Genomic DNA, 7,971 nt, shown 5'->3' on the forward strand with positions numbered 1-7,971 from the left:
AGGGGCAAAGGGGCATATTTGTATGGTGATGAATGAAAACTAGACTTTGGGTAGTGAACAACATGTAATGTATACAGAAGTCAAAATATAATGATGTACACCGGAAATTTACATAATGTTATAAACCACTGTTGCCTCAATTTAAAAAACAGTTAAAAAAACAATAACAACCCTCCTCTGACTCCACATTCCTGCTCAATTTTCTCATTACCTCCTTTCATAGACAATCTTATCAGGCAAGTTGTCCATGCACAGTCTTAATTGCTTGCTTCCCATTCACTCTCTACCCTAATCCATGTGGTTCCTTTGCCACCACTCCAATAAAGCTGCTCTTGCCGAAGTCCTCAACAACTGCCATGTTTCCAAATCCAGCAGACATTTTAGGGTTCTCATCGTAACTCTCAGGATTTAACACAGTCCACCACACTCTCCTTCATGGCATCTTTTCTTCTGTTGATTCCTTGAAACAAATCTCTTAAGTGAATGACTCACAGGCATTTCAAATTTATCATTTCGAAAATTAATCTTCAACCCCTACCCCTCCATTTTCCCATATCTATAAATGGTATTTCCATCCACCCAGTGGCTCATGTCAGATATCTGAGGGTAATTTTTGACATAGCCTTCTTTCTCACCATTTGTAGCCAATTAGTCATCACATTCTGTCAATTTTACATCCTAATTTTTCTCAAATGTAGATACTCTTCTTCATGTCCACTCTTCCTCACAACCCCTTCCATTCTCCAGATGTATGCTTAAAAATATAAACCAGATAATGTCACTTTCCTCTTAAAATCCTCCAGAAGATTCCCACTCTACTTAGGATTAATTCTCTAATTCTTAGTAAAGCATACAGACTTTTATATGATCTTGCCCCTGTCTATGTCTTTAGCCTTATTGAGCATCACTTGCCCTTTCTCATTATATTCCAGCTTTTCATTCAAATCTTTGAAATCTTCAAGTTTTTTCCTACCTCAGAACCTCTCTAATTGCAAGAGCAAAAACTAACTCAAATAAACTTAAGGAAAAAAGAGAATATAGTAGCTCATGTAAGTAAGGAGCCTAATGTCCAGCTAACTTGAGGCATTGCTGATTCCAGAAATTCAAATTATGACCTTATTACTCTGTTGCTTCATCTTTTAGCTCCACTTGTCTTTGATTTGATTCCTTTCTAACACAGACTGTCATCATGGAGGCAAGATATCCACTGTCAGAGATGTCTATTTGTGTAGTGAAGAATTAACCTTACCCAAAGAAATGTCTAGCCTTTGCCTTTGGCTTCTGGGAGGCCCTTGGAATATCATGCTTTATAAGAATGTCTCTGTTTGCCTGAGGAGCATAGGCCAGCCAGATAGTAACAATGTGCGTTAGACTGGAGGCTTGGAGCCACATCAACAATGTGACTTAGGGTGGAGACTTTGAGTCGTGTGCTATCAGTTAACCTCTGGAAGGGCTGCAGGCTGAGACAAGCCATGTGGGCAATCAATCATGTTTAGGTGATCAAGCCCCAATAAAAACTCTGGACGTTGAGGGTTAAATGAGTTTCCTGGTTGGCAACACTCTGTGTATTGTCACACAGAGAGTACTGCTATCATGACTCAAATCAGAGGTTCTCACAACACCCTACTTGAGTTTGATTAATTTGCTAGAGTGGCTCACAGAACTCAGGGAAACATTTGTGTTTACTAGTTTATTAAAGGATATGAGAAAGGATACAGATGAACAACTAGATTAAGAGATACATAGGGAGAGGTCTGGGAGGGTCCTGAGCACAAGGGCTCCTGTCTCCTTTGGAGCTGAAGTGTGTCATCCTCCTGGTGTGGATGTGTTTGCCAACTGGGAAGCTCTCTGAACCTGCAACTATTGAGATTGTTGTGGAAGTCCTCATGTAGGCATGATCAATAATTAACTCCATTGCCAGCCCCTCTCTTCTCTCTGGAGGATGGGGGTGGGGCTGAAAATTCCAAGTTTCTAATCATGGCTTGGTCTTTTTCATGACTCCCCTATCCAGGAATCATCCAGGACTCTACTCATAGTCACCTCATTAGAATAAAAGACACTCTTATCACCCAGGAAATTCCAAGGAATTTAGGAGCTATGGTGTCAGGAACCAGAATCAAAGATCAAACATTATAACAAAAGATGCTCCTAGTACTCTTATCGCTTAGGGAATTACAAGGGTTTTAGGAGCCCTTTGCTGGGCTCTGGAGATAGATGACAATACATACTTTTTCTTTTATCTCACAAATAAAATATTTTCCCTATTTATAGATTTTCCCTATTTTGTGAATATTTCTGATTATTTGAGTTTTCAGCAATCTTTATAACACTCCTTGATTTTTAGTTAGTGACTTACTACATCCCCATTCTCAATCTCAATGGTTCTGGTGATATTTCCATCCCCAACCCAGAGATACTCTGTCCTATGACAGCCTAGCATTCTCCGGGCTGTAGATTTACTTAAGGGATGACACATGGCCCATAACAGCCTTTAAGATTCAATAAAAATCTTTGCTAAGGCTTCTGGATAGGGGTGGACACTCTTTCTCAATGGGCTTGAACCTGAGACAATTGATGCTGGAACTTCTGCAGTCATTTGCTCCCATTTGGAACCTGAGGCTGAAACTAATCAGTGGAGGGTAGCGCTGAGAGATGAAGAAAAACCATACCCTAATGATACATTTTACACCCTGAATCCAGCTGTGTCTAAAGCCCACACTCTCCCTGGATTCTAAGCTACACAATCCAATAAATTCCTTCTCTTGAGTAAGTCAGTTTGAGTAGAATTTTCTGTCTTTATTACCCAGAAAGCTCTTAACTAAAATATCCTATAATAATATACTCTCACTTGATCGCATTCCCATACTCTTTCTTGGGAGGAAGAGAAAGGAGTGGAGTTACAGCTAATTTCCTGCAAACTGCATTGTATATAACAATAGGATTGGCTACAAAAGAAACAAAAAACTGAGAAGTCATTTCACCAGGATTTAGTTGCACACTCTTTGTCTGAAATGCTTTATTTGGTGCCATTCTCTTTCAGGTTAGTGATGAGAGGGCATCTTCTCTTCCCTCTAGGACAGACTTAATCCTTATTGCTGATCTCTTCCCTTGCCAGCTGACAGGCCTTCCAGAATTTCCCCCAGTAAAGTCTGATGCTCTAGATGGCCTTAACGCAGCTGAAATTCCCTCTAGCTATCTAGACCCACATCCTTCTCTTTTCTGTCAAATGTTATTGCAAATCTGTCCTGGAAATAACCTGCTGCAAGCCTTTCCAATCTTAGAATAGAATTTCCAGGTACCGTCTATTTGCACATAATATACCTGTCCAAAAGTTAAGCCTAACTAATGACTCCCTTTTCTGATTGCCAGCCCTGCAGAAATAAGAACAGAGAGAAATTCTATAGGAATTCTTTTCAGGTCAGAAGAATCCAGTATACAGAACCATTTCGTTGGCAATAATGGTTTCAGCACAAGATGTTTTTAGACTTTCTTCTAAAATTTCAAAGCGTTTGATATCTCCCAGGACAAGATGAATTTAGTCTGTGCCCTGGTTAATGAATCCAGCAATTGATTTCATTTGCAAAATGATGAATGTTTCAACCTCCCAGGAAGCTAACGTTCCCGAATTGGACGTCATCCTTCCAATAGATGATAGGAACATAGTGAATGACAATGATTCGGTAAAACTTTTTTGTCATCAGTACTTATAAGAATTGACATATCAAGTTGTGAGGTTGTGCTGGTGCTTCTCAAAGGATCACAGCTTTTGAAAGGGGACAAGTGACCAAAGAACAGACATAAACCAATCTCTTTCACATGTGAAGCGGCATAACTCGTGACAGTAATACTTAACACATGTGTGACCAAAGACATAGAACGACATCATTTTCTAAGCATAACAAAAATAAAAGGGAGGATTGCCATGTTCATCATTTTTTCCTTAAATATTCCTAGAATATACACAAAAATAGGAAGACTAAAAGAATGGAAGTCACATGGTTTACAGCAGAAAATACTCTGGACTCAGAGTTAGGGGACCTAAACTTTGGCCCTGTCTGGTCCTCAGCAAGTCATTTCTATTTGGGCCTCTCCTCATGTCTGAAATGAAGTATTGAATAACTACAAAGGAAGCATCTGGCTGTGAATCTGGATTACTAAAACAGAGCACTTGCTGAGGTAACTCTTCTCAGTTTCAGTTCTGTACGTGCTCTAAACACAAAATGTTTATGTATCTCAAAGAACTTTGAAGATGATCACGGTAGCTAAAACAACTTGAGCTGCGAGAAAAGGAGAGCTTTAGCGTCAATATTCTTCATTCATTCACTCACTCATTCATTCATTCATTTACTCACAAATACTTTAGAGCACTTAATAAGCACCAGGCACTACTACAGGTGCTGAGATACAGCAGCGAACAAATCAAAGTCCTTGTCCTCCTACAGCTTATTTTCTACAGGCGAAGATACATTATAATCAAATGAATATGTAAAATGGAGTGGGTCAGAAGGTGATAAGTGCTGTGTTGGAAAGCAGAGCAGAGTGAGAGATAAGGAGTGCTCGAGGCTGCCCTTCCATATACAGTGTCCCTGGAGAAGATGGCATTTGAAGAGAGACCTAAAGGAGGTGAGAGAGTAAGTCAGGTTATTTCCCACTTAGGAATAGCAAGTCCAAAGGCTCTTAGGTGGAAGTATGTTTGACATGTTTTACGAGCAGCAAGAAATCCTGGGTTGCTGGAGCACAGTGAGCAAAGGGAAGAGTGGGAGAAGATGAAATCAGAGGGAAGGAAAAATAGCACAAGAAGCTGGTCTCTGCTGTTTACTTGAATATGAATTGTCTCTATTCCCTTATTTGTGGATCCTTTGCTGCTAAAGTTGGGTAGGGGGAAATATACTGTTCAGTCTAATTGTAATATCTGTTTGGATGTGGGTGGGATCAGAACCTGAGAGTTGTCATCATTACCGGCCAGCAACACAAGTTGTTCCTTGGAGAATAAAACAGCATTTCCTTCATTTTCAGCAAAGTTTGACTTATTTTATATCAGGATCCTCTGTCCTTCCTTTCCCCCCATTGTCTGCCTGCTAACTAAGATAAGCACGGTGGGACAGGCACTCAACATCCATTCTAACCTCCTTCATGTGTGTGTTCTGGTACTGCAGAGACTGCATATCTAAAAACCATGGAGCTGGAGTTTGGGATATGAAGTCATCGCAGTCACATCAGTTAGGCAGGCGAAAGTAAGGCTTTCTGCTTCTCTCACTGTCTCTGTGGTCCAACATGCCTTTTCTGCAGCACATTCCAGAGTCCAGTTGCTAGTTTCACAGAGGGCACAAGGCAGGTACAAAGGTGGCAGCAGCAATGGCTTTCAGGGCCACATTATTACTTCCACTAGCCCTAAGCACTCTTGCCTTGATGGGCCCCTTCTTCCATTAAAAAAAAATAAAAAATTATATTCTAGGACTGCATTGGGATAAAGATGAATGTATTATTATTATTATAGAGTAAGAGATTTAATTCAGCCTAAAAGTTCATTTTTTTCTTCTGATGTTAAAAGAAATTAAAATATTTTTATAAGCTCTTAAAAGTTTTGCAAGCGCTAGGCACTGTCCCTACTGTACCTGTTGGATAAGTTGGCCCGATGGTGTTCAGTTCCCTGGATTGCAGCTAAAGCAATGAAGTCAACATTTCTAGAGGCAGCCTCTGAGCTCCCATCTTCCTGATTGTGGCAAGGGAGCAGCTCTTGGGAAGGTTGGTTTGCTGTGTTGTTCTAGGCATCATTTCTGGAAACCCAGCTTTTCCTAAGGTTTTGTAAGCACGCAACTCACTATGTTAAATCCAAACTGGATTAAATAACCAGAATGATTTCCATTTTCTGCAATTAAATGTAATTGATGGAACAAGGGTTTATATCATTATTCTCATGAATTCTTCAAATCTTTTCCTTATCCTCAAATTCCCAATTCAGTCAGGCCTGCCCTTCTCACCCCATTTCTGTTCTCCCTCACTCTTTTACCATTTCATCTTTCACTGCAATCTTTGGAATTCCCATTCCACTGTGGGGAAAGTCCCTAAGTCCCTGTATTAGTCAGGGTTCTCCAGAGAAGCAGAACCAATTAGGGTGTGTGAGTATGTGTATGTGTTAGTGTGTATCTAGATATATAGATCTAGTGTATATATCTCTATCTCCATCTTTACATCCCTATCTACCTGTCATCTCCATCTATCTACCTATCTTTCTAGAGAGAGATTGATCTAAGGAATTGGTTTATGTCATTGTGGTGACAGGCAAGTCCATGGTCTGCAGGGTGGGCCGGCAGGCTGGAGACCCAGGGGAGAGTTGACGTTGCAGTTCAAGTTCAAGGACAGCCTGCTGGCAGAATTCCCCTTCTTCAGGGGAGGGGCGTCTTTCTCTGTCAAGGCCTTCAGTTGATTGGATGAGGCCCACCTGCATTATGGAGTGTGCTCTGCTTTACTCAAAGTCTGCTGATTTAAATGTTAATCTCATCTAAAAAATACTTTCACAGAAACACATAGAATAACATTTGACCAAATATCTGAGTGCTGTGGCCTAGCCAAGTGGTCACATAAAATTAATCATTACAGTTCCCATGAACATAAATCCATTTTTTACCTCTTTCTTCCTTCTTCTGGCCTGAAACACGCTCTCCTGTGAAATCACTGTTTTCCCAATGGTTCTTAGCATGAAGGCCTCATCTTCTCTCACTTCCTCAAATCAGAGGGTGAGGTGGAGTGCCAGTTTTCGTTCCTCTCTCCAGTGTGCTTTCTCACCCTCTCACTACCCTCACCCACTCGCATCTGCTGTTCTGGTGAAGCCTGTACCATCCTCACCACTGTGACTCGCAGGATCTGTTCTCACTTCCAGAGACTCTTCCAGCTGAATCATGTCCCTTCACCAATACCCTGTCCCTTGACATCATTTTTAGGGACTTCAAAATCTATGTTAACTTTTCAGATTCTTTGACCCGATACACATTTCCTAGGCAAAAGACCCCCACCACGTCTGTGGCCCACCTTAGTGGAGTTACACTCAGGGTTTGCACAGATCTGTTTCTGAGATTTATGATCCCATTTGCAGCCACAGCCTGCCGTCTCCTGCACCCCACCCCGTTAAGTCCATCTCCAGCATCTCCGGCATCTATCCTGCTTCACACAGTCTATGCTATTTCATTCACTAATTCTCTTTGTCTTCACTGCTTCCTATCTTGCTTGGTAGAATCATTGACTCCTGTGTGTCCCCACATCCTAGACTTGACTTGCAAAGAACTCATGGAAATAAATGTAAAGTAGTAGTAGCGAGTAGCAATAACTTGGTAGACAATAATTAGATGGGAGCTTTTCCTCCTCTTCTTAATGCTCCTGTTCCTCGTCCTCCTCTCTCATTCATTTTCTTCTCTCATGTTTCCAAGTGACTGCGTATTTTTGGAGGAAAATGCAGAACTCTGAAGATACGGTTCCTTTCCTACCCAGTAATATGTACCTTTTGCTGCACCATGGCTCCTGCCTCTCCATTTCCCTTGAAATCTCTTGGCAGCTCCCTGGTACACCAACACAGAGAATTCACCATTCTAGATTATTTCTACCCTCAACTCCTCCACCCAGGAAGCTCACAAAGTTACATATATAGTTACACCTCCTACTTTACCATGATGCTGAAAATAATCCTTCCTATTTTAGGATGGGTTCTCCCAGAAACAGACCCTAAAACAAGGACCCATGGATCCCAGGAGGCACTGGAAGGTGACTGCAGAACAGGGAAGGAAGCCAATACAGGGTGTGTTATGAGCAGTTTATTATTGCTGGAAATCGGGGCTCCTTCTCACTGTGGGGCAGGGCGGGGGTTGGGGGTGTCTCTGGGAGGCAGTGTAGGTCATGAGTCAGAGCTGTCCCATCTGAGAGGGGAGTCATGGGGAACACTCTTCATCTAAGACTGGTTTCCACCACTCTTCCCTGCCT

This window comes from Equus przewalskii, chromosome 3 (genome assembly GCF_037783145.1).
Source record: "Equus przewalskii isolate Varuska chromosome 3, EquPr2, whole genome shotgun sequence".
In the NCBI taxonomy this organism is placed as follows: domain Eukaryota; kingdom Metazoa; phylum Chordata; class Mammalia; order Perissodactyla; family Equidae; genus Equus; species Equus przewalskii.